Source organism: Canis lupus, chromosome 11 (genome assembly GCF_011100685.1).
Source record: "Canis lupus familiaris isolate Mischka breed German Shepherd chromosome 11, alternate assembly UU_Cfam_GSD_1.0, whole genome shotgun sequence".
In the NCBI taxonomy this organism is placed as follows: Eukaryota; Metazoa; Chordata; class Mammalia; order Carnivora; family Canidae; genus Canis; species Canis lupus.
In genome coordinates this window covers 37,476,208-37,503,989 of record NC_049232.1, presented here as the reverse complement: position 1 = coordinate 37,503,989, position 27,782 = coordinate 37,476,208, and the positions used below count along the sequence as shown (strand labels likewise).

The window sequence follows — 27,782 nt, the reverse complement described above, 5'->3', positions numbered from 1 at the left end:
TTGTTTATTCCACTGGGTAGGTCTTACCATCCTATATGGCAGCCAAAATGCTTCTCATTTAGTAACATAAATGTTAAGTCCAATTAGCAGAAGAGGCTTATTAGAGATTTAGTTCAAATAAATAGCATGCAAATTCACTCAGTCTTATGCATCTGATCGAAGGTTGACAAGTCTTCTTTGTAATGTTAACATAGAATTGCACTAAACTCCTTATATTTGAATTTTTAATAATATCAACATTTTACTAAAGGATATACTGGTAATGTTTTTATAAAATAGTGTAAAATAAACAGTCTTAATGTCAACCCTTCTTGTTCACCAATCTGTAGTCAGCAGAAAGCCACCAAGCTATAATGGCATAACAACTCAGAGCTCCTTAAGAGAATAACTGCATTTACTATTTTATCATTCCAAAGAAGCTTATAAAATGGTAGTTTAACATAAGGAACAATTAGACAAAATGGTACTGAAATCTCTCAGGGGTCAAAAAATCTTTCTTAGTGAAAAATTCTAATGAGAAACAGTAAAAGATGTACCCAACATGTACAGTAGTATAAATATGGGACACAATAAGTTATTTAAGTATTAACACTATATTTACACACAACTTTTACAAACTATACCAACAACTGCATATGTATCTGTGCATATAAGTATATACTATTAAATATGAATATTTTAGATATTGGATTCAAAACTAGGCCTTGATATATTTGATTTTAGATTATGTTTTGGTGGAAGAAAAAGAACGTTTTGGTGAAAAAAAATTCTTTGATTATATTTGAACTTATTTTTATTTAGATCTATTTATTTATTTTAGAGAGGGCGCACACCTGTGAGTGGGAGAGGGGCAAAGGGAAAGGAGAGAGCATCCCAAACATATTCTGGCTAAGCGGGGAGCTCCCATGAGTGGTTGGATCTTATGACAAATGAGATTGAGACCTGAGCCCAGAGCAACAGTCAGAATCTTTGTTTGTTTGTTTTTTTAAGATTTTTATTTACTTATTCATGAGATACAGAGATACAGAGAGAGAGGCAGAGACACAGGCAGAGGGAGAAGCAGGCTCCATGCAGGGAGCCTGATGTGGGACTTGATCCTGGGTCTCCAGGATCACACCCTGGGCTAAAGGCAGACGCTCAACCACTGAGCCACCCAGGCATCCCTCAAGAGTCAGAATCTTAACAGACTGCTCCACGCAGGCACCCCTCTTTGATTATATTTGAACTTACGATCTAAAGGTGTGGTTCTACATGTTTTCAGGAAATATTCCTTTGTGAATTGTCTCAAAGGTACCTAATATTTAGTATCTAAAAGCAAACTCATAATTTCCCTAAGCCTGAAAATCTTCCTAGTTATCTTCCAAGTTTGAATACATCTCCCACCTTGTTTAATTTTCAGTGTCCAACCAATTTTCAGGTTCTATAAATTATGTCATGTTTCTCATATTCACTCCCTCTGCCACTTTCTTAATGAAGACTCACTGTTCCACTAAGACTACTTCAAAGCCCTTCCCTTCCCCCAGCCCTCTGTATTTTTAAACCATCTTTTATACAAGTTTCTAAAACAACACTGACCTGTTAATCCCTCATTCAAAAACCCTTCAGAGGTTTCTTACCCTAGCCGAATAAAGCTCAGATGTTTGTGGTTATAATAAGGCTCTCTAAGATTTAGCTTCAATTTGTGTTTCAGCCAAACATCACCTGATGTTTGCCTTACCTTGCCTGCCATACCCCAAACCTGTCTGCCATTTCTACATCAATGACTCTACACTTGGTGTTTTCCTTCAGCTAAAATCTCACTCATGCTTAAAGAACAGCTTAGCATTTCCTCCTATATGAAGCCTTATGTTCTTTCCCTTTTTTTTTCTTCAACAAAGTAGCTTCTCTATTTTCTTAGTTTCCATAGCACTGTGTCTATTCTTCAACCATCAACCCTACTAAGTCCTTGAGAGAGGACTCTGCCTTTTTCCCCAGAGAATCTAAAAGCAATGTCTTCCGTAGAATAGGAACCAAAAGAAAGGTACCAAAAAATTGAAGTCTATTTGTAGCATGGATGGTGCTATGAAGACACATTGATTTCAGCTCATATTTATAATCTTTTTATTAGTTTATCACTATATAAATTAAAATACACTTTTATTAGTTAAATAATATTATAAGTGTTTACTTAAGTAGTATGCACTGGAGCACTTATCAATCCTGAAGTTAATGCTATGCATCTAAATTAAATTTTCCGGGATTTTAACTTGGGATGACATAACTCATGGCTGCAATTCTATGTGGAATATCAGGCTACTCAGAAAATTCAGCTGTGATGAAGCTCTTTTCTTCCCACACGCAATCCTGGTAACTTCTCTCATTTGTTAAACTTGCATGCCACTAGATTTCTGTCTAGTCTTTCTGCAGTGGTAGATCCTAATACTATAAATAAATCCTTCATGGAGGAAAGACTAAGTCAATAAATATAGTTCTCTAAAATACATGTATGGTAGACTTTAACAATATAAAAATTTACTAAATAAACACTGGAATTAAGGAGACTGTAAACCATTTGACTTGTAAGTTATTAAAATACAAATCACATTTTGATTAACCAGTATTTAAAATCTACAACCTTTAAAATGTATTTCTAATATAGTTATACTGCCCAGAAATGTCACAGAGCAAGTGTTAAAATAGAAGAAATAGGGGTGCCTGAGTGGCTCAGTCAGTGAAGCATCTCCCTTGAGCTCAGGTCATGATCCCAGGGTACTGGGATGGAGCCCCACATTGTGCTCCCTACTCAATGGAGGGAGCCTGCTTCTCCCTCTCCCTCTGCCATTTGCCCATTTGTGCTATCTGGCCCTCTCCCCCTCTCTGTCAAATAAAAAAAAAAAAAAATAAATAAATAAATAAATAAATAAATAAATAAATAATATTTTTAAAAAATTGAAAAGACAAATCATATATTCCATCAGGTTCAAGTCCTTTATCCCTTAGAATTTTGGACAAATAATGATGGCCCTATTACTAACTTCTCTCAGTTTAAGCATCCTATTTCTTTTTTGAGAAATGTTACAGATAAGACAAGAAGTATAAATAATTTTCTTTTGTGTACACTTGGCTTGGCATGTGAGACTACTTGTGGTGACCTTGTTAGAAAGAAATTATGCTTAAAACTTACCAATAAATTAAGATTACCATTAAAATTGTTACTTTTCTTTTTTATCAAAAGCATGATCCAAAAAAAAGCATGATCCTATTTCTATATTATTTATAATCTCCAAACACAAGTATGTCATTTGTAATAAAAGTATAAATAATAATAAAACACATGTAGAGTCATAATTTCTGGATTTTACCTTGAGATCTACTGCTTACCAGCTGAATGATGCTAATTAGTGCTTGACATTGTTTCTTCATTAAAAACAGAGATGATGTTTGTCTACTTATCAAGGGTAATTTTGAGGGCAGGCTTTAAAAAAAATTATGATAGCACTTGGTAAATTTTAAAATTACAGCATTATTGTTAGCACTACCTTGTGGTAAATGCTACCATATAGCATCTGAAAAGTAATTTAAGGAGGAGGGGCAAGATTGCTGAAGAGTAGGGTCCCCAAATCACTTGTCTCCACCAAATTACCTAGATAACCTTCAAATCATCCTGAAAATCTACGAATTCGGCCTGAGATTTAAAGAGAGACCAGCTGGAATGCTACAGTGAGAAGAGTTCGCGCTTCTACCAAGGTAGGAAGACGGGGAAAAAGAAATAAAGAAACAAAAGGCCTCCAAGAAGGAGGGGCCCCGAGAGGAGCTGGGCTAAGGCCGGGGCGAGTGTCCCCAGGACAGGAGAGCCCCATCCCGGAGAAGCAGGAGCTGCACCAACCTTCCTGGGCAGAAAGGGGCTCGCAGGGAGTTGGACAGGACCCCAGGAGGGCCGGGATGCCCTCGGGCTCCCGGGGACACTAACAGACACCTGCGCCCCGGGAGATGCGCCGAGCTCCCTAAGGGCTGCAGCGCGCACGGCGGGACCCGGAGCAGCTCGGAGGGGCTCGGGGGCGGCTCTGCGGAGGGGGCTGCGGGGCGGGAGCAGCTCGGGGGGCTCGGGTGGAAGAAGAGGCTCCGCGGAGGGGGCTGCGGGGCGGGAGCACAAATCCAACAGCACAGGCCCAGGAGCACAGGGCACCGGAACACAGCCCAGGATCCGGCCTCCCCCGGGACAGGCAGAGGCCAGGAGGGCCCAGGACCGCAAGGACGCTTCTTCCCCGAGCTGAGCAGATCAGAGGGCCCGCGCCAGAGCCTCCAGGCCCTGCAGACTGAGAGCTCTGTAGTTCCTGCGGGAGCTGACTCCAGGGCTCCAGAGCTGCCGCAGCCACTGGGGTTGTTCCTCCAGGGGCCTCACGGGGTAAACAACCCCCACTGAGCCCTGCACCAGGCAGGGGGCAGAGCAGCTCCCCCAAGTGCTAACACCTGAAAATCAGCACAACAGGCCCCTCCCCCAGAAGACCAGCTAGATGGACAAGTTCCAGGGGAAGTCAAGGGACTTAATGTAATCAGAATCAGAAGATACTCCCCTGTGGTGTTTTTTTTTTTTTTTCTGTTTCCTTCCCCACCCCTTTTTTCCCTTTCTTTCTTTTTCTTTCTCTTTTTCTTCTCTTTTTTCTTTTTTCTTCCTTTTTACTTTTTTTCTTTTCTTTCCTTCTTTCTCTCTCTTTTTCTCCTTTTCCCAATACAACTTGTTTCTGGCCATTCTGCACTGAGCAAAATGACTAGAAGGAAAACCTCACCTCAAAAGAAAGAACCAGAAATAGTCCTCTCTCCCACAGAGTTACAAAATCTGGATTACAATTCAATGTCAGAAAGCCAATTCAGAAGCACTATTATACAGCTACTGGTGGCTCTAGAAAAAAGCATAAAGGACTCAAGAGACTTCGTGACTGCAGAATTTAGATCCAATCAGGCAGAAATTAAAAATCAATTGAATGAGATGCAATCCAAACTAGAAGTCCTAACGACGAGGGTTAACGAGGTGGAAGAACAAGTGAGTGACATAGAAGACAAGTTGATGGCAAAGAGGGAAACTGAGGAAAAAAGAGACAAACAATTAAAAGACCATGAGGATAGATTAAGGGAAATAAACGACAGCCTGAGGAAGAAAAACCTACGTTTAATTGGGGTTCCCGAGGGCGCCGAAAGGGACAGAGGGCCAGAATATGTATTTGAACAAATTCTAGCTGAAAACTTTCCTAATCTGGGAAGGGAAACAGGCATTCAGATCCAGGAAATAGAGAGATTCCCCCCCTAAAATCAGTAAAAACCGTTCAACACCTCGACATTTAATAGTGAAGCTTGCAAATTCCAAAGATAAAGAGAAGATCCTTAAAGCAGCAAGAGACAAGAAATCCCTGACTTTTATGGGGAGGAGTATGAGGGTAACAGCAGACCTCTCCACAGAGACCTGGCAGGCCAGAAAGGGCTGGCAGGATATATTCAGGGTCCTAAATGAGAAGAACATGCAACCAAGAATACTTTATCCAGCAAGGCTCTCATTCAAAATGGAAGGAGAGATAAAGAGCTATCAAGACAGGCAGGAACTGAAAGAATATGTGACCTCCAAACCAGCTCTGCAAGAAATTTTAAGGGGGACTCTTAAAATTCCCCTTTAAGAACAAGTTCAGTGGAACAATCCACAAAAACAAGGACTGAATAGATATCATGATGATGCTAAACTCATATCTTTCAATAGTAACTCTGAACGTGAACGGGCTTAATGACCCCATCGAAAGGCGCAGGGTTTCAGACTGGATAAAAAAGCAGGACCCATCTAGTTGCTGTCTACAAGAGACTCATTTTAGACAGAAGGACACCTACAGCCTGAAAATAAAAGGTTGGAGAACCATTTACCATTCGAATGGTCCTCAAAAGAAAGCAGGGGTAGCCATCCTCATATCAGATAAACTAAAATTTACCCCGAAGACTGTAGTGAGAGATGAAGAGGGACACTATATCATACTTAAAGGATCTATCCAACAAGAGGACTTAACAATCCTCAATATATGTGCCCGAATGTGGGAGCTCCCAAATATTTAAATCAATTAATAACCAAAGTGAAGAAATACTTAGATAATAATACACTTACACTTGATGACCTCAATCTAGCTCTTTCTATACTCTATAGGTCTTCTAGGCACAACATCTCCAAAGAAACAAGAGCTTTAAATGATACACTAGACCGGATGGATTTCACAGATATCTACAGAACTTTACATCCAAACTCAACTGAATACACATTCTTCTCAAGTGCACATGGAACTTTCTCCAGAATAGACCACATACTGGGTCACAAATCGGGTCTGAACCAATACCAAAAGATTGGGATCGTCCCCTGCGTATTCTCAGACCATAATGCCTTGAAATTAGAACTAAATCACAACAAGAAGTTTGGAAGGACCTCAAACACGTGGAGGTTAAGGACCATCCTGCTAAAAGATGAAAGGGTCAACCAGGAAAATAAGGCAGAATTAAAAAGATTCATGGAAACTAATGAGAATGAAGATACAACCGTTCAAAATCTTTGGGATGCAGCAAAAGTAGTCCTGAGGGGGAAATACATCACAATACAAGCATCCATTCAAAAACTGGAAAGAACTCAAATACAAAAGCTATAACCTTACTCATAAAGGAGCTAGAGAAAAAACAGCAGATAGATCCTACACCCAGCAGAAGAAGAGAGTTAATTAAGATTCGAGCAGAACTCAACAAAATCGAGACCAGAAGAACTGTGGAACAGATCAACAAAACCAGGAGTTGGTTCTTTGAAAGAATTAATAAGATAGATAAACCATTAGCCAACCTTATTAAAAAGAAGAGAGAGAAGACTCAAATTAATAAAATGATGAATGAGAAAGGAGAGATCACTACCGCACCAAGGAAATACAAACTATTTTAAGAACATATTATGAACAGCTATACACCAATAAATTAGGCAATCTAGAAGAAATGGACGCATTCCTGGAAAGCCACAAACTACCAAAACTGGAACAGGAAGAAATAGAAAACTTGAACAGTCCAATAACCAGGTTGGAAATTGAAGCAGTCATCAAAAACCTCCCAAGACACAAAAGTCCAGGGCCAGATGGCTTCCCAGGGGAATTCTATCAAACGTTTAAAGAAGAAACCATACCTATTCTACTAGAGCTGTTTGGAAAGATAGAAAGAGATGGAGTACTTCCAAATTCGTTCTATGAGGCCAGCATCACCTTAATTTCAAAACGAGACAAAGACCCCACCAAAAAGGAGAATTACAGACTGATATCCCTGATGAACATGGATGCAAAAATTCTCAACAAGATACTAGCCAATCGGATCCAACAATACATTAAGAACATTATTCACCATGACCAAGTAGGATTTATCCCTGGGACACAAGGCTGGTTCAACACTCGTAAAACAATCAATGTGATTCATCATATCAGCAAGAGAAAAACCAAGAACCATATGATCCTCTCATTAGATGCAGAGAAAGCATTTGACAAAATACAGCATCCATTCCTGATCAAAACTCTTCAGAGTGTAGGGATAGAGGGAACATTCCTCGACATCTTAAAAGCCATCTACGAAAAGCCCACAGCAAATATTATTCTCAATGGGGAAACACTGGGAGCCTTTCCCCTAAGGTCAGGAACAAGACAGGGATGTCCACTCTCACCACTGCTATTGAACATAGTACTGGAAGTCCTAGCCTCAGCAATCAGACAACAGAAAGACATTAAAGGCATTCAAATTGGCAAAGAAGAAGTCAAACTCTCCCTCTTCGCCAATGACATGATACTCTACATAGAAAACCCAAAAGCCTCCACCCCAAGATTGCTAGAACTCATACAGCAATTTGGTAGCATGGCAGGATACAAAATCAATGCCCAGAAATCAGTGGCATTTCTATACACTAACAATGAGACTGAAGAAAGAGAAATGAAGGAGTCAATCCCATTTACAATTGCACCCAAAAGCATAAGATACCTAGGAATAAACCTAACCAAAGAGGTAAAGGTTCTATACCCTAAAAACTATAGAACACTTCTGAAAGAAATTGAGGAAGACACAAAGAGATGGAAAAGTATTCCATGCTCATGGATTGGCAGAATTAATATTGTGAAACTGTCAATGTTACCCAGGGCAATATACACGTTTAATGCAATCCTTATCAAAATATCATGGACTTTCTTCAGAGAGTTAGAACAAATTATTTTAAGATTTGTGTGGAATCAGAAAAGACCCCCAATAGCCAGGGGAATTTTAAAAAAGAAGACCATATCTGGGGGCATCACAATGCCAGATTTCAGGTTGTACTACAAAGCTGTGGTCATCAAGATAGTGTGGTACTGGCACAAAAACAGACATATAGAACCCAGAAGTGGACCCTCAACTTTATGGTCAACTAATATTCGATAAAGGGGGAAAGACTATCCACTGAAAGAAAGACAGTCTCTTCAATAAATGGTGCTGGGAAAATTGGACATCCACATGCAGAAGAATGAAACTAGACCACTCTCTTGCACCATACACAAAGATAAACTCAAAATGGCTGATAGATCTAAATGTGAGACAAGACTCCATCAAACTCCTAGAGGAGAACACAGGCAACACCCTTTTTGAACTCGGCCACAGTAACTTCTTGCAAGATACATCCACGAAGTCAAAAGAAACAAAAGCAAAAAGAACTCCTGGGACTTCATCAAGATAAGAAGCTTTTGCACAGCAAAGGATACAGTCAACAAAACTCAAAGACAACCTACAGAATGGGAGAAGATATTTGCAAATGACCTATCAGATAAAGGGCTAGTTTCCACGATCTGTAAAGAACTTATTAAATTCAACACCAAAGAAACAAACAATCCAATCATGAAATGGGCAAAAGACATAAACAGAAAAAAAAAAAAGACATGAAGAGAAATCTCACAGAGGAAGACATAGACATGGCCAACAAGCACATGAGAAAATGCTCCGCATCACTTGCCATCAGGGAAATACAAATCAAAACCACAATGAGATACCACCTCACACCAGTGAGAATGGGGAACATTAACAAGGCAAGAAACCACAAATGTTGGAGAGGATGCGGAGAAAAGGGAACCCTCTTACACTGTTGGTGGGAATGTGAACTGGTGCAGCCACTCTGGAAAACTGTGTGGAGGTTCCTCAAACAGTTAAAAATAGACCTGCCCTACAACCCAGCAATTGCACTGTTGGGGATTTACCCTAAAGATTCAGATACAATGAAACGCTGGGACACCTGCACCCCGATGTTTCTAGCAGCAATGTCCACAATAGCCAAACTGTGGAAGGAGCCTCGGTGTCCACTGAAAGATGAATTGATAAAGAAGTTGTGGTTTATGTATACAATGGAATATTACTCAGCCATTAGAAATGACAAATACCCACCATTTGCTTCAACGTAATGGAGCTGGAAGGTATTATGCTGAGTGAAGTAAGTCAATGGAAAAGGACAAACATTGTATGTTTTCAATCATTTGGGGAATATAAATAATAGTGAAAGGGAATATAAGGGAAGGGAGAATAAATGTGTGTGAAATATCAGAAAGGGAGACAGAACATAAAGACTCCTAACTCTGGGAACGAACTAGGGGTGATGGAAGGGGAGGAGGGCTGGGGGGTGGGGGTGAATGGGTGATGGGCACTGAGGGGGGCACTTGACGGGATGAGCACTGGGTGTTATTCTGTATGTTGGTAAATTGAACACCAATAAAAAATAAATTTATTATTTAAAAAAATGAAAAGTAATTTAAAAGCTGAGAACCTGGATTTTAAAAAATGCTTTGTGATATACATAAAGTATTAATATATATAAATATATATATAAATATATATATTTCCTCCCTTAAATGAAATACCAACCTTTTAAAAGTCTATTTCAATTTAAAAGTTGACTTCAATGAGAGTAAGTACTGAGATTTGTATTGGTTTATGTGTAGTCAATTATTCTAACCAAAGGTTATAGAGTAGAACTTAATTCTATAAAAGTTTAAAACTAGAAACTACTTATTTTTATTTAAATAGAACATTGAGGAAGTGTAAGTCTCTGAAAAGGAAAGAACCTTCTAAGCAACTGCACAAAGAAACAAAATAAAAAAGAAAAGAAAAAAAATAAAGGGGACAAAAAGACAAGAACCTAAGGAAGGCCTCAGAAACTGAGAATGGTCCTTGACTGGCAGTCAACAGGAAAACAGGGACTTTAGTCCCACAGTCACAAGAAACTGATTTTTTCCAACAAACACGTGAGCTTGGAAGACAAGCCTGAGCTCTGGAAAGGAAGGTAGCATGGAAGTATCACTGATGTTATACTCAGCCTTGTGGTACTCTGAGAAGAAGGCCTCACTTAGCTGTGCCAGAAAAAAAGCCTGTGGAAACTATGATGTGATGACTGTATATGTTGTTTCTAAGCTGCTAAATTTGTGGCAATTTGTTACATAGCATGGAAAACTAGTGTGAGTCCTCAGTTAAAAAAAAAAAAAAAGCCTCCTGCTTAAACCTTGTTCTCTTATTGCCAACCTGCCCCACCTTGAGCAAGTATCCTGAATTCCACAGTGTAAGTTTGCATAACATCCTCATTCTGAGTTAATTTTTTCTTTATCCATAATTTTGCGGTAATTTTGTCTTCAATTACTTTAAAAATGATCTTATTTTTGATGCTAGAAATATAAATTGCCACTAGATCTGCATCTTACAGTTTAATTGTCAAGTAAAGCCTCTGGCCTAAAGCTTCCTTTTGCTGCTCTCAATAGTAACTGTGGAATCCCATTAATGGGGTAAATAAGGCTCTGTTGATAGACTCTCCCTTGTTCTCTTACATGATAGTTCACTCAGTTTATTCAAGAAACACATTTCTTTTATTCAGGGCCCCAACTTGACATTTTCTAGAAAATTTTAATAGGGAATATCTATACTCAAAACTGACTAGCATTTACTTTTTTAAATACACACTATATAGTAGTGACTGTCTTAGTTCTGTTTTCAATGATAAAAAACCCAAAAAAGTGACAATTCTTGCCTTTAGGTAGCTACCAATATAAACCCTAGAAATATACAACAATAAACTACAGTTAGTGCTCTAAAGAAACAAAACAGGGAGCTAATGGCAATGCTACTGCCTTCATATCCTATCTGGTAAGTGCTGTTACAGCCAGTTTCCTTCCACATATCCCTCCTGATCTGTTCTGTCAGATGTTTCCTAGAAGCTAGCTGTAACATTAAAGGCTACAGCTAGATCTACAACTGCCTTGCTTTCTGACTTTTACTCTAGAGAAAGTATCTGCCGGAACACTGGTGAGTATTCTGAAGGCAATCCTGATAAGATGAAGGATCTCTTTTCCAGCAGGGAGCCTTGGTAAACATTTTAATGTTCAAAAATGAATTATCAGAAAAAAATAATACTGGGCCCATGGAAAATATCCTACAGTCCAAGTGAAATAAACTAAAGGACTTAGGGAAAAAAATCAGAACTGAAAGAATCATTTCCCTAATAATTCCCCACAATAATGTATTTTTAGATACTTTAATATTTATGTCTCCAAAGAATAAAATAGTCAACATCTGACTAGTTAATGGATATGATGCTAGTTGTGGCACGGGTAGAGAAAACACTGTGAGCATTCACTCATTTAGGAGCAGTGCTCCAGGGAAAAGGACTGTACTGATGTTAGGTTAAGATTTTATTTATTACTGTACTGATACTGAAAAAGAGAATGACTATGGATACAAAATGGTTGTTAAGTGCACTGGTTGTTCATCCTCATGTCGTGTGGCTGACCGGCAACTGTGGCTTGCTGCCCTGCCCAGCAACACAAGAGAGGATTGTACCACATATCTCTAGCCTAGGAAAAGATCACAATTCAAAATTCAAAGTATGATTTCTGTGGCATGCATATAGCTTCTATATTGTCCATTTAGAAGACTAAAAGCACAGTCACTTAATTAAAACATTTATAGGAGTTACAAAAAAAAAAAACCTACATGGGTTTCTAGGTTATTCGCAGAGTATTTTCCATAAGTACTTCTCTAAAAAGATAAATAGTTCAGATAAATAACTTTCAAGTTAATAATAAATGTTATAAATTGAAAACATGAGTTTTTTTCTTTGTTATGATATTGGAGACCTTCAAGAAAAAGAATTAAAAATTAAAACCATCAACCAAAAAAAAAAGATCTAAGGCAGAGATGGAATTATTTATGTAATAAAATTTCTTATGAAAAATACACTGAGTTACTACATCACTCATTTATAAACTATTTTCTGACAAATGCAGTTATTAAAAGCCTACAGTATGTTTCACAAAATGTCAAGCAAATGAAGGTAATATAGAGGACTTTTTACCAATGCTTTTGCTAGTAGTTAGACTTCAGTAGCCTTTAGAGACCATTAAGTACCCTTTGGCTAATTGGCCAATGGAAGATTAATCCTCTTTTTATTCCAGCAGCACTATTTTAACACCCTTTACACTCTGTCAGTGTAGTGTCTGAATGACAAAATAATATTGTGCATGAATAATAAGCAGAAAAGTTAAATTAACATTTCATGTTTCACATGCCATACCTGTGTCAGAAGAACTTTCTTTTTAAGTCACTGACATTCAACTTTTTAAAACAATCTCATGTTGACATCTTATTGAGGTGAATCTTCCTAATTACTGCTAATTGCCTATCAAGAAAAAAAATCTTTTCATGAAGTGCAGTTGTCTAGTACAGATGAACGTAGCGCCAGTGTGCACATTAAAGACAAAGCATGACACTTAAGGTGCTACTTTGTTATAAGGTCATAACTAAATATGGTTTGCAATTAACAAAGCAGTTTTTTATTGTACTGGAAATGCCAATCTGTCTTGATGCGTTAAAATTAGATTCTATCAAAGAAGTATGGATATCTGCATATGGATAAAAGAAATGCTACTCTTTGGTAACATTTACAAGAAGTAAAATTAATTCAATGCCCTTATACTTTGTGATGTGAGTTCTAAGTGATGCCCAATTAAATAATTTTGTAATTTTGTTTGAATACGATTTCACAAAATGAAAATCAATACTATTATTACAAAAGCCAAGTTGTTTAAAACAGTTTGCTAATACTTTCTGAAAACAGCCCCAAATACTGAAAACATTTAATATATACCCTTTAATTTGTATTAACAATTTTGACATTATTGATATTTAATAAGTATTAATTCACTAAGCAATATAATGTGTTTCAAAATAATTGGAATAACTGAACTGCTGACTTTTAACTGGACTGAAGTTAAACCACATTACTTAAATTTCTGCTCCCAAAACTATGGAAAAATGTTCAGTAAAAATGAAATTTGGAAAATTTATTAATACAATTGACTTTCCAATATTTGTGGGAAAACAATCATTATTTGGTTTAGTCATAATAAGAGGAGCTCAACTATAGGTTTGTCGTTATTTCCAATCCTCTATTCTAGTTACTAGAATAAATTCCCCTTTTCAAATTTACTAACCAAGTACCAAATACAGAGACAGATATTTGGAACCAAAAGTATATCTAGGACAATTCATCATCTTCTCTACTGCAAAAATTTCTCAATGTTAATATGGTAATATTATCAGATCAGTTTTAGCCCTCCTAGACATTTGACATACACATGGTATGCTTACTAATAACCACCAAGGTGCAATGCATTTCCATTGTGATTCCTTTTCCCCAGAAAAAATGAGAGAGAATGGCAGTACATATGCCATTCCAAAGAAAAAACTGAGTGCTATCTTTCTAAACCCTCTTTTTCACTTTTCTGCTTTCCACCGCTTAAACTCAGCTAATTCAACACAGAAGTATCTACTCCTCATTTTTTCTATATATACATATTCATCTAAATTCTAGTCTTCCTCCACCTCTATTGTCAATATTTATTTCAGTTTCTTAAGTTGTAAGGGGGGCAGGAAGAAGAGAATCCACTCCAATCAAATTATTCCAACAACGAAGAAAAGGAAAAAAAAGAACTTGCCTAATCACCAAAAATAATAGTTGAAATTTCAGAGTGATATTAATACTATATCTAAGAAAAGAACAGCCATAAAATTTCAAGTGAAGTTAAAGTGATTGAGTTATTAAGAACAGAGGCTATCAAAATCTAGAATATCTGCAAAAGTGTAATGAAGACTGCCTCATTCTCTAATGAAATTTGGTTTTCCTACACAACAGATTTCAATACTTCTAGTTGATTGTTTTCCCATCTTAGTGGGGAGATTTACTTCTTATTGTACTGTATTGTACTGCACAAAATGTCTTTGGGACCAGGCTTAAAGAAACTAACTCATATATAGTATTGTTACTAACAAGAAGTGAGAATCCAGACAATTAAAAGTTGCTCATAATACTTAATGCTTATACTAACTCCAAAAGGCATTGATACTCCTTAAAATAATCTTTGATATAACAGACCATGATATATTTCTGTAATTCACGTTTTCAAAAGATAAAGCATTTCCAGTTATAAGGTGCTAAAATTTATGTATATTAACATTAGGTTTATTTCTGTAACACTGGAATTAATTCATAGAAATAGTGCATTATCATGCTAATCTAAATGAAGTATTACTGACTTGTGGGAGAATAAATTCAAAAATTAAAAATCATCATTTCTAGCTCCAACTTTATATATTCAAACTAGTAAAAGGATATATATTTCTTAAGTATATGCTAAATTTTTAAAAAGATTTTATTTATTTATTCATGAGAAACAGAGACATAGAGACAGACAGAGACACAGGCAGAGGGAGAAGCAGGTTCCATGCAGGGAGCCTGACGTGGGACATGGGACTCCATTCTGGGTCTCCAGGATCACTCCCTGGGCTGAAGGCGGCACTAACCCGCTGAGCCACCCGGGCTGACCAAGTATATGCTAAATGTAAATAGCATCTTAATACTTACTGAAATATTTAACTGATAGGGTCAATAGTTAATGGCATGCGTTTCCTCAGTTTTACTACATTATAAGCTCTGAAAACAACTTACTTGGATGAAAGCCAGTCGGGGAATTTCAAAAATCCTACAACTCATTACAAATTTAACAGCAGCAATACTAAGTATTCATATGATTTTGATTAAATTTATAAATAAACCCTACTAAAATTCTCAAGGGAAACAATAATATTTTCTTTATTTCCTGTGTAAATTTCCTAAGATTTAAGAGAGTAAAAGCACAGACATTTCTTTAAAAGAATGGTTTTTGCAAACTTTGGACCTGATAAGATAAAAATGTTATTGATAACATTTAAAGTGGGATTTTTAAAAAATTGAAAACATGTGAAAATTACTGAGAAAAATTACTAAAAAAAATCATGGCATAAAGTAGAAATTTCCTTTAAAGGAGGAAAGATTTACAAAGCTTGAACCTAGATGATATTATAAAAATATGGTATGATTAAAAAAAAAACTTTAACACAATAATTTCACACAGAAACTTCTTCCATTATCCTTTGCTCCATTTTATATATCTAGAATTGTCTTCTGTTATCATATTCTTTCAAATAGTAACCCTTAACCTAATAGAGTAGTCCCTTAATAAATTTATGCTATGTGAAATATTCTGATTCATATAGATCTTTAAGGAAGAGGGTAGTCTGGAGTAAAAGAACTCAAGTAATTTTTATTAATTGAGCTGGTTTCTCTGTTTCCTCCTCTAACAGTGGTTCTTAAAAAATACATGGTACTTAGATATATGTATTTTGGAAATTAGTGGAGACACTTTTGAGTGCTATGATGAGTGGCACTGGAATGGGTGAGAGGCAGGAGCACCAGATAAACCAGAATGTGTACACCAGTCTTGCCCACCAGAAACTGTCCTATATCCTGTATATCCTGTATGACTTTCAAATTTCCTCCTAGTAGATGAAAAATTAGCATATAATTAAATGCATCTAAATCTTAACCAAAATCAGATATAAACAAAGTGTTTTTTTCCTGGGGGCCAGAAATTTATAAACCATGTAAATCAAGGAAAGACTGAAAGATAAGGAAGAGGAATTCCTTTCTTTTCTGGGGTCTAAGCTATAAGAATGTTACCATATGGCTAGGGACACATGAAAAAGATGGTCAGAGAAGATGAGAGGTGAGATAAGGATGGAATTGAAGACATAAGTTCCTGGTTCCAGGTATCACTACTCTTCCCTAGGCTTTTCTCTTCAGTTCATCCTTTGATTTGGTGATTTTTTTCTTATATTAGTTTGAGTATAGTTTATGATTTTTGCTATAAGAGAGTTCTGCTAATAACAGCTTCTAAGGAAGGTTCAACAACCTCTTTCCTATTATTCTATCAGTAATTCCTCTATGGCATCCTACACTGTGGAACAACTCTTCTCTTTTTCCCCATTACAAATTTTCCTCCCTTGCTTCTGTATCACAGCACTCTCCTACTTCTTCTGATTCCTCTTCTGTCCATATATAAGATACTTCCCTAAATTTATTATCTTGCTGCAAAAATTTGTTCTACCTTCACCATTCTTTCCCTGGACTAATGACATCAACAGATTTCTTCATTTTTAATGAGATATTTCAAATATGGGTGATATACATACATACATGGGTGATATACATTTTCTTTGTAGATATACAAAGAAAAATATAATGAACACTCACTCATGAATGAATCATCCAACAAAGTCACTGTATTGCCAATACAATTGAAGACTATAAACCTATCTCCTGACTCACCAGAAATAATCACTATCCTGAACACCTTTGATGTTTAGCATTGCCTTACATTTCTTTATACTTTTAATACATATATATGTATTTCCAAAACAAATACATAGTGATTTATAAAGACATTCTCTTTCCACATTTTAATGTCACTGAAGTTGGGATGCATCTTCCATTCCCAGATACCATATCATTCCTGCTATTACTTAAACAGTATTTTTTAAAGACTGCATATTCTGTTGATTGCTGGAGAATATAAATATCATCATCTTATGATATATCAACTTTATATCCAGCAATCTTGCTGACATCTATCATCTTGAGATTCTATGCAGACAGCATAGTACTTGAAACTAATGGTGGTTGTTTTTTCGTTTCTAATACTTTTAACTTTCATTTCTTTTTCTTAGTGCCTGTGTCCTCTAGTACAATGTCTAAGACAAGCAATGATAACAGACATAAATGTCTTTCTCCTGATGTTAAAAGGAATGGTTTTTACTTCCACCATTAAGTATGATGGCTGTTTTACATTTTTACATGCTTTTTTTTAACAAAATAAGAAAGTTCTCTGCTGTATCTAGTTTACTAAGAGAATTTTATCATGAACAGGTATTTAATTGTATAAAAATACTGTCTTTGGTTTTTCATTATTGTAAAAATCACATAACACAAGATTTTTATCCTCTTCACCAATCTGTAAGCATATAGTATAGTATTTAAAGATTCCTCTAAGCCCGCTTTCACTGCATCCATGTTTTGATACATTGTGTTTTCATTTTCATTTGTCTCGTGGTATTTTCTAATTTCCCTGGTGACCTCTTCTTTGACCCACTGGTTAAGAGTGTGTTGTTTAACTTCCATATATTTGTGGGTTTCACAGTTTTCCTTCTACTCTTGATTTCTAGTTTCAGTCCATTGTGGTCAGAAAAAATATTTTGTATGGTTTCAATTTTCTTGAATTTAAAACTTATTTTGTTCCCTAACATGCGGTCTAGCCTGCAGAAAGTTCCCCATGCACTTGAGGAGAATACTGCAGTTGAGTGTAGTGTTCTGTTTATGTCTGGCAGGTCCAATTAGTCTATGCTGTTCTTTAAGTTCTGTATTTCCTTATTAATCTTGTCTGCTTCTATCCATTATTAAAGTGATGTTCTTAAGTCTCTTACTATTATTGTCTTGTCTATTTCACCCTTCAATTCTGTCAAAATTCGTTAAACATATTTAGAAGTGGTGGTATTTGGTACATAAATATTTGTAATTGTTGCATCTTCTTTGTGAATTGACCCTTTTGTCATTCTATAATATCCTTCTTTGTCTCTTCTAAAAGTTTTTTGTTTCAAGTCTATGTTGTCTTATGCTAGCATAATCACCATGGCTCTTTTTGGTTACTATTTGCTTGGAGTATCTTTTCTACTCTTTCACTTTCTATGTGAAAGGTAAACATTTTTGCCACAATGAAAAACCCAAATATGGTATTGTTATACAATTATATACCTGTTCATGATAAAATTCTCTTAGTAAACTAGGTACAGCAGAGAACTTTCTGATTCTGTTAAATCTAATGTGAGTCTCTTATAGATAGTATATAGCTAGAGCCTGGTTTTTAAATCCACTTAGCTATAATTTGTCTTTCGACTGGGGAGTAAATATAAATGTACCTGGATTTACAGGTAAATATAAATGTACCTAGATTTATATATAAATCCAGGTACATTTTTTTATACTTTATTTTTTTATTTATGATAGGCACATAGTGAGAGAGAGAGGCAGAGACATAGGCAGAGGGAGAAGCAGGCTCCATGCACTGGGAGCCCGACGTGGGATTCGATCCCAGGTCTCCAGGATCGCGCCCTGGACCAAAGGCAGGCGCTAAACCGCTGCGCCACCCAGGGATCCCAAATCCAGGTACATTTAAAGTAATTATTGATATGGATGGACTTGTAGCTCTCTTGTTCCTGTTCTTCTCCCTTGCTGGATTTTGTGTTTTAATTTTTTTGCAGTGGCATGCTTTTATTTCATTTTCATTTTGTTGTGTGCATCTTCTATAGCTAAATTCTTGGTGGCCACCTGGGGCTTATGTGAAACATGACCATAGATTTTGAGCTGATAACAACTTAATTTCAATAGCTTAATTTCACATCTTTGCACTTTTACTTCTCCTGTCCAAACATTTTATGTTATCTATGTCACAAATTACATATTTTTTGTCTTTCCATTAACATATTTTATAGTTATTTTTTACACTTTTGTCTTTTAACTTCTATGCCAGCATTGAGTGATTACTTACCACCATTAGTTTTACAGTACTCTGTATTTTACTGTATGCTTACTTCTACCAATGAGTGATATACTTTTTTATGTTCTCATGTTGCTGCTTACTGTTTTTATTTTTTTTTCCATTTCAATTTGAAGGACTTGACCATTTTTTTGTAAGGCTGGTCTAGTGGTGATGAATTCCCTCAGCTTTTGTTTATCTAGGAAAACCTTTATTTATCCTTCACTTTTGAAGTACAGTTTTGTCAGATATATTATTCTTGGTTGGCAGTTTTTTCTTTGGCCATTATAAATAAGCATTCTCTCTTAGTTCTTCTTCTGCAACTCCCACAGTGCACATATTGATCCCCTCAATGTGTCCTGTAAGTCCCCTAGGCTTTCTTTACTCTTTTTCATTTTTTCTTCATACTCCTCTGCCTGGGTAATTCCTGATAACCTGGTTTCAAATTCATTGATTCTGTCTTCTGCTTAATCAAGTCTGATGTTGAATACTCTAAATGAATTTTCAGTTCAGTGATTGCACTCTTCAGCTCCAAAATTTGTTTGCTTTTTTAAAAAAAATATTTTCTCTTTATTGTGAAATTCTCATTTTGTTTATGCATCATTTTCTTGAGCTCACTGAACAACTTTATGACGGTTATTTCAAATCCTTTTCAGATCATTTGTTTTTTTAGGGCCAGTTTCTAGAAATTTATTTTGTTCCTCTGATTAGGTCATTTTACTGTTTCTCTGTGTTCCTTGTAACTTTGTGTTGCTATCCATGCACTTGAAGAAATATCCACTTCTTCCAATCTTTACAAATTGGCTTCAGGTAGGGAAAAACCTTCATCATGATCAGGCCAGCTAGAGATTCTGGAGGCTCTCAAAACTTTTCTGTGATGTGATTTGTCTGAACTAGTGTGTGTAAATTTCTGTGTGTAAACTAAAGAAATTTCTGTTTGTTTCCCAGGATCTCATAATCCCTTGCTCACTCTGGTGCCTGTCTGCTATACTGGGGTCCTCAGAAGCAGCAACATGCCACCCAGCTCTTTTTCATTCTCAGCAGCCCCCAGACATCTACATAGAGTATGCCCAGTCCCACTGGTGCCCCAAGCTGAGCTACACAGAACTTAGTCCCTCAGGCAGCCCCTGAAGAGCTGGGACATTTACACACACTCCATTCTTCTCCTTTCTGTATCAGCCTCTGTCTGCTGCACCAAAGACCTTATGGAGCAGCAGTGTGCCATCCAACTCTCACCTAGTTCTTAGTGGTCTACAGGCTCTCGAGTATCTGGGTCCTGTCAGAGGTTGAAGATGGGCATGATAGAAACAAGACCCTCAGGTACTATCCCCCTGAAGAGCCACAACAGTGGATACCTGCTCCATTCTTCTCTCTCCCTGAGAGGAACTTTTGCTTCACGCTGTATCAGCTTCTGACTGGTATACCATGAGTCTTCTGCAATAGCAGTAGGCCATCTAGCTCTTTTTGGTTCTTATTGGCCTTCAGGCATGTAGAGTATGGCAGGTCCCACTGGAGCTCTAAGACAGGTGAGAAAAAAGCCCTTCCCATTGGCAGCACCCCCAAAAGCCAAAATGTTGGACATAAGTTCCAGTATACTCCTTCTCTCCTCTGGGAGAATCTGGAAACCAGGAGTTTCCTTTGGATTACAAGCAGTGGGATAGGTGGAGGGACTAAGCTGAAAGAGTGCCACAAGCAACTTCAATATAGCTAGCTTCTCACTTACCAGGGGTGTAAATGCCTCTTCATTAGTTTCTGGATTTCTCACAAAAGGAATTGGACTGAGTATTGTTGAATCAGTTTTTCTCTGGGAAGGAGGGTCTGGTGCTTCCTTCCACTTCTGCCATCTTGGTGATGTCACTCTAGCTTTTCTGGACTTTAATACATTTCCCTCCTTTCTTTGTTATAGTAATAAATTATATAAATAAATCTTCTAATGATGAAATAACATTTTTATTTCTGGGATTTTCCTCACTTATTTATGATATTTATCATACTTAGATTTGCTAATAGTTTTGGAATATTCATCCATGTTCTCATAGCTGAGATGAGTCTTTAATTTTCCTTTCTCAGAATCTTGTTATCGTGTCAGAGTTATACTAGCCTCATAAAACGAGGTGGAATTTACTTCTCTTTTTTGTATTCTTTGGGAAAATGTGTATGCCTAGTAGAACTTACATATAAAACTCAAATTTTAATCTCACAAACTGTTCAAAATGTGGTATTACTTTTTTATTAATAGTTTTATTACAGTCTAATTTATATAGATGAAATTCATCCATTTTTAAAGTATTTGATTGAATGACTTTTAGTGTACTTATAGTTGGGCAATTATCACCAAACACTAATTTTACAATATTTCCATCATACCAGAAAGAAAATGCATGCCACTTAACAGATGCTCCTTTCCCAACTCCGTACCTATACAATCTCCAATCTACTTTTTAAAAACATTTTATTAATTTGAGAGAGAGAGAGAGAGAGAGAGACAGACACAGAGAGAGAGACAGAGAGAGAGAATAAATAGTGGTGAGGGGCAGAGGGTGAGAGAGAGAGGAGAGAGAGAGAAGCAGACTCCCTGCTGAGCAAGAAGTCTGACACAGGGCTTAATCCCAGGACCCATAGATCATGACCTGAGTCAAAGGCAGACATTCAACCAATTGAACCACCCAGGTACTCCTCTAATCTACTTTCTGTCACTATAGACTTTGCCTTTACTAGACATTTCATATAAATGAAATATTACTCCAGTTGATCTTCAGTGACTGACTTCTTCCACTGGGCATGTTTTCAAGGTTCATCCATGTTGTAGCTTGTGTCACTACTCTTTTATTGCTGAATGATTATCCATTGTATAGGTGTTTGGGTTGTTTCCACATTTGGGCTATTATGAATAATGCTGCTACGAACATTCATGTAGTTTTTATGTGAACTCCTGCTTCCAATTCTCTTTGGCATATACCTAAGTGGAATTGCTAGATCATATGGTAACTCTACATTTTGCCTTTTGAGGAACTGCCAAACAGTTTTCCAAAATAGTGCAACATGTTCCATTCCCACGAGCAATATATGCAAGTTTTAATTCATCTATATCCTCATTAGCACTTCCTATTGTTTGTCAATTTATTAGTATCAGTGATGCAGCTTTTAGTTTTTTTTTGATCTTGTCTAATGAATGTCTGCCTTCTACAATATGAACTTTTTTCCTTATCCTAATATTTCCTTCTTGCTATTTTCTTTGGTATTGTTCAGTTGCTCATTCTTAAATTGAATGTAACCAATTACATTGGTAGCTCTTTATTTAATTTTTAACATTTTTCCAGTCTTATTGTACTTAAAAGTGTACATTTCCACCTGCACCCTACAAGTTTGGTATCATTCAACTTGAGGTAGTCTCTCATCTTAATTTTATTTTCTTCTTTGATCCATTAGCTATTTGGAAATGTCTCTATAAATTTACACCAGAATTTTCAAAGTTAAGATTTTTTTAAAAGGATTTTATTTACTATTTGACACACACACACAGAAAGCACAAGCAGGGGAAGTGGCAGGCAGTGGGAGAGGGAGAAGCAGGCTCCCCACTGAGCAGGGAGCCCAATGTGGGGCTTGATTCCAGGACTTTAGGATCATGACCTGAGCCACCCAAGTGCCCCAAAGTTAAGCTTTTAAATTGGTTTCTACTCTCATTTGTGTTAGGCAATATTTTTTATATGACACAAAATATTTAAAATTCATGGGGAGCTTTTCTGGGCTTAATTATGTGAATATTTTTGATAAATACAGTCACTTTAATATTTATTTATTTATTTATTTATTTATTTATTTATTTATTTATAAGAGAACAAATAGAGGCAGAGACCTAGGTAGAGGGAGAAGCAGGCTCTCTACAGGAGACAGAAAGACTTTTTATCATTTTGTTCCAATAATGTATAATATTTAATGACTGTCAGCTTTGTCTTAAAAGTAATAAAATTTACAATTTTTGCATTATTTATTTTGAGCCCGTTATTAAATGTTCCTATTTTTATATACATTTATATATTTACATATTGTTTATATTTTGTTTATATCTGTTCTCATTTAGAGCAAAATTCCTTGAGATAACTCTAAAACATATGTACATTTAACTATACTCTCCAATTCCTCTTCCCATTTCTCAGTTCCTCTCATGTATCCACTCTACTCAGCAGCATTTGACATAGTCGTTTACTTGTCCTTGAAATACTTTCATCTCTTGGCTTTTAGATACTCTTTCCTCTTGGTTTTCTTTCTACTTAACTGGCCTCTCCTTTTCTGGTTCTTCCTCATCTGTCCAAACTCTAAAGGTTGGAAGGCCCTGAACTCAGACATCAGACCTCTTCTCTCTTTTAATACCTTCAGTTCCTAAGTGATCCCATCTAGCCGTACCTTTTAAAATATGATCTGAATACTCATAACTTCAAAATTCATACCTCTACTCTAGGCCTCTCCTCTACATTTTACACTCAAATATCCTGCAGCTCACTTGATATCATCACTTCAGTGGCAAATTGCCTTTGGTTATAGTGGTAAGCTGTCATTGATTTTAGCCCCTAGGGATTTACATCTTTGTTGTTGTTGTTATGTTCTACATATTTAAATCATGTGCATTTATAAGTATATTTATTATATTTTGTCCAACTTTCCTGGTATGTTTTCATATGAGTTTTTTCCTTCCACAATATTTATTACATAACATTGTCACAAATATAGTTTATCATCAACTTTCTAGCCACTTTAATTAGAATACTGATAGATATCTTAAATACTTCACTTTTCTTTTACCTTCCCATAAATGATTGGTCATCAAATTGTGTTATACCACTGTAAAATCTCTTATTTTTTTCTCTTTCCATTGGTATTCTCTCTATATTTGTCATCTTTTGCTATGATATTTTAACAGTCATTTATTTACTTGCTTTCATTTCATCTGTATTTTCTCAAAGTTTAGTCTCAGAGCTAACTGTACATCAGAGCCACTGGAGAGCTTTTATTTTTTTAAAATATTTTTTTATTTATTAGGCAGGGGGGCAGAGGGAGAAGCAGGCTCCATGCAGGGAGCCCGACATGGGACTCTACCCTAGGTGTCCAGGATCATGCGCTGAGCTGAAGGTGGCGCTAAACCGCTAAGCCACCAGGACTGCCCCACTGGAGAGCTTTTTTTTTTTTTTTTTTTTTTACTTTTTAATAATAAATTTATTATTTATTGGTGTTCAATTTGCCAACATACAGAATAACACCCAGTGCTCATCCCGTCAAGTGCCCCCCTCAGTGCCCGTCACCCATTCACCCCCACCCCCCGCCCTCCTCCCCTTCCATTAACCCTAGTTCATTTCCCAGAGTTAGGAGTCTTCATATTCTGTCTCCCTTTCTGATATTTCCTACCCATTTCTTCTCCCTTCCCTTCTATTCCCTTTCACTATTATTTATATTCCCCAAATGAATGAGAACATATAATGTTTGTCCTTTTCCGATTGACTTATTTCACTCAGCATAATACCCTCCAGTTCCATCCTCGTTGAAGCAAATGGTGGGTATTTGTCATTTCTAATGGCTGAGTAATATTCCATTGTATACATAAACCACATCTTCTTTATCCATTCATCTTTCGATGGACACCGAGGCTCCTTCCACAGTTTGGCTATTGTGGCCATTGCTGCTAGAAACATTGGGGTGCAGGTGTCCCAGCATTTCACTACATCTGTATCTTTGGGGTAAATCCCCAACAGTGCAATTGCTGGGTTGTAGGGCAGGTCTATTTTTAACTCTTTGAGGAACCTCCACACAGTTTTCCAGAGTGGCTGCACCAGTTCACATTCCCACCAACAGTGTAAGAGGGTTCCCTTTTCTCCGCATCCTCTCCAACATTTGTGGTTTCCTGCCTTGTTAATTTTCCCCATTTTCACTGGTGTGAGGTGGTATCTCATTGTGGTTTTGATTTGTATTTCCCTGATGGCAAGTGATGCAGAGCATTTTCTCATGTGCATGTTGGCCATGTCCATGTCTTCCTCTGTGAGATTTCTGTTCATGTCTTTTGCCCATTTCATGATTGGATTGTTTGTTTCTTTGGTGTTGAGTTTAATAAGTTCTTTATAGATCGTGGAAACTAGCCCTTTATCTGATAGGTCATTTGCAAATATCTTCTCCCATTCTGTAGGTTGTCTTTTAGTTTTGTTGATTGTATCCTTTGCTGTGCAAAAGCTTCTTATCTTGATGAAGTCCCAAGAGTTCATTTTTGCTTTTGTTTCTTTTGCCTTTGTGGATGTATCTTGCAAGAAGTTACTGTGGCCGAGTTCAAAAAGGGTGTTGCCTGTGTTCTCCTCTAGGAGTTTGATGGAATCTTGTCTCACATTTAGATCTTTCATCCATTTTGAGTTTATCTTTGTGTATGGTGAAAGAGAGTGGTCTAGTTTCATTCTTCTGCATGTGGATGTCCAATTTTCCCAGCACCATTTATTGAAGAGACTGTCTTTCTTTCAGTGGATAGTCTTTCCTCCTTTATCGAATATTAGTTGACCATAAAGTTGAGGGTCCACTTCTGGGTTCTCTATTCTGTTCCATTGATCTATGTGTCTGTTTTTGTGCCAGTACCACACTATCTTGATGACCACAGCTTTGTAGTACAACCTGAAATCTGGCATTGTGATGCCCCCGGATATGGTCTTCTTTTTGAAAATTCCCCTGGCTATTCGGGGTCTTTTCTGATTCCACACAAATCTTAAAATAATTTGTTCTAACTCTCTGAAGAAAGTCCATGGTATTTTGATAGGGATTGCATTAAACGTGTAAATTGCCCTGGGTAACATTGACATTTTCACAATATTAATTCTGCCAATCCATGAGCATGGAATGTTTTTCCATCTCTTTGTGTCTTCCTCAATTTCTTTCAGAAGTGTTCTATAGTTTTTAGGTATAGATCCTTTACCTCTTTGGTTAGGTTTATTCCTAGGTATCTTATGCTTTTGGGTGCAATTGTAAATGGGATGGACTCCTTCATTTCTCTTTCTTCAGTCTCATTGTTAGTGTATAGAAATGCCACTGACTTCTGGGCATTGATTTTGTATCCTGCCACGCTGCCGAATTGCTGGAGAGCTTTTAAAAACTAGCTAGGTACAAGGATCACCACCAGATATTCAGATTTAACTGGTCTAGGATAGGGCCTAGGCATAAGTATTTTTTAAAGCTCCCCAGGTGAGAACATACGGCTAGAGTTGAGAACCACAGCTACACCAGATTATTCACTAGTCTCAGCAAACTGTTTTCTCACCTTGAGGCCTTTTCAAGCTTTCCTTCTTCCAATATGTTTGTTACACTCATACAAGTTTCAAAATCAAAGTAAACTGTAAGTCTAAGCCCAAATACCATCTCCTCAAAAGCCTTACTAAATAATGACTATGATGAATGACTTTCTTTTCATCTACTACATATCCATGGTATATGTTACACACACACATACACACACACACACACGATAGATAGAGAGATAGATATTACAATTTCTTTGTATTGTGATATACATGTCTAACTCTCCTGGTAGTATGTTATATAGGGGTCAAAGATAATGTTTAATTCATTGTTGAATACCTTATTATTAGAGTGCCTTGCCTGTGTTAGGTATATTAAACTAAAATAAATTGTAACAAATACATCTATCCATGTAAAAACCAAAATTTTAGGCATGTAAAGCCAAACTTTAAAATATATGCATAATTAAATATCACAATGATTCCATAGTGGGAAAAAGTTATAATTTGTCACTTTGAGGCATGTTGATATATTAACAAGGCATACTTATCTGAAGTACAATGATGCAAAGTATAAAAACACTATTAGGAATGTAAGGCTGTGCCATATATCATAATACTGGTTCATTACAAACAGAAAATTTCTAACTGATTTTTCAGGTTCTATTTTCTTATCTTACTATTTTCTGCAGAAGATCACAAGTGCATTTGAAAGCAGAGCATAAGAAGTATGATTTTACAGTATACAGTGTTCTGAGTGATAATAATAGTTCCTTACAAAGTCTAATATACGACACAGACACTCTGTTAACAAATATCACTTGGTTCATCTAGAAGATAAGACATAGGAATAAGACAGTCACGTCCAATTCCACATGGATTCTCAGCTCAGATCCTGGTTTTTGCACAGTTTACCTTGCGAACATGATCCGAGTGACATTTCACAAATTCCTGGATAAATGTTGCTACACTCTGCTAGGAGAGAGACAGGCTGTGTCATGCACAGATCAATAATAGCACTGTGTTTCATCAGCTTCAAAATCAAAAGTGCTTCATCTGGCAAAAGCCATGGCCCTAGAGAATCTGACATATATAAACCGAATACCATACAAGGAATGTGTACTACACAAGCTATTGGGGTAAGATAAAAGAAAACTCTGGAGATTAGTAATGAAGTACAATAAGAGAGTAGTTTTCTACTTCATTATTACTGGAGGTATGAACAAGGACAAAAATAAAATGAGGCTATTTAAAATTCTACAATTCCAGACAGAAAAAAAAATGAGTCCACTACAACTTAACACCCCCGTCTTTTAAATAAGAGTTATATAAATAAATATAAATCAAAGATAAATATAAGTCTAGGATACAATAGAAAACATATACACAAATGAAAATGTTTTATAGAGATCTATAAAATACAGTCCTTTTAGAATTACAGGATTTGCTAAAACACTCTTCAGATTTAATATTTAGTATCCTCAAAGTATATATGCTAGATTAACCTAATAGCCCAAGATATTTGTTGAATGAATTATGCTAG

At 36.5% G+C, this 27,782-nt stretch overlaps 1 protein-coding gene across 10 annotated transcripts in view; it reads right to left on the bottom strand.

Moving 5' to 3' along the window:
• The window catches only part of CNTLN (centlein), a 308,559-nt gene that overhangs the window by 42,435 nt on the left and 238,342 nt on the right, over nucleotides 1-27,782 (bottom strand). The window lies entirely within an intron of this gene.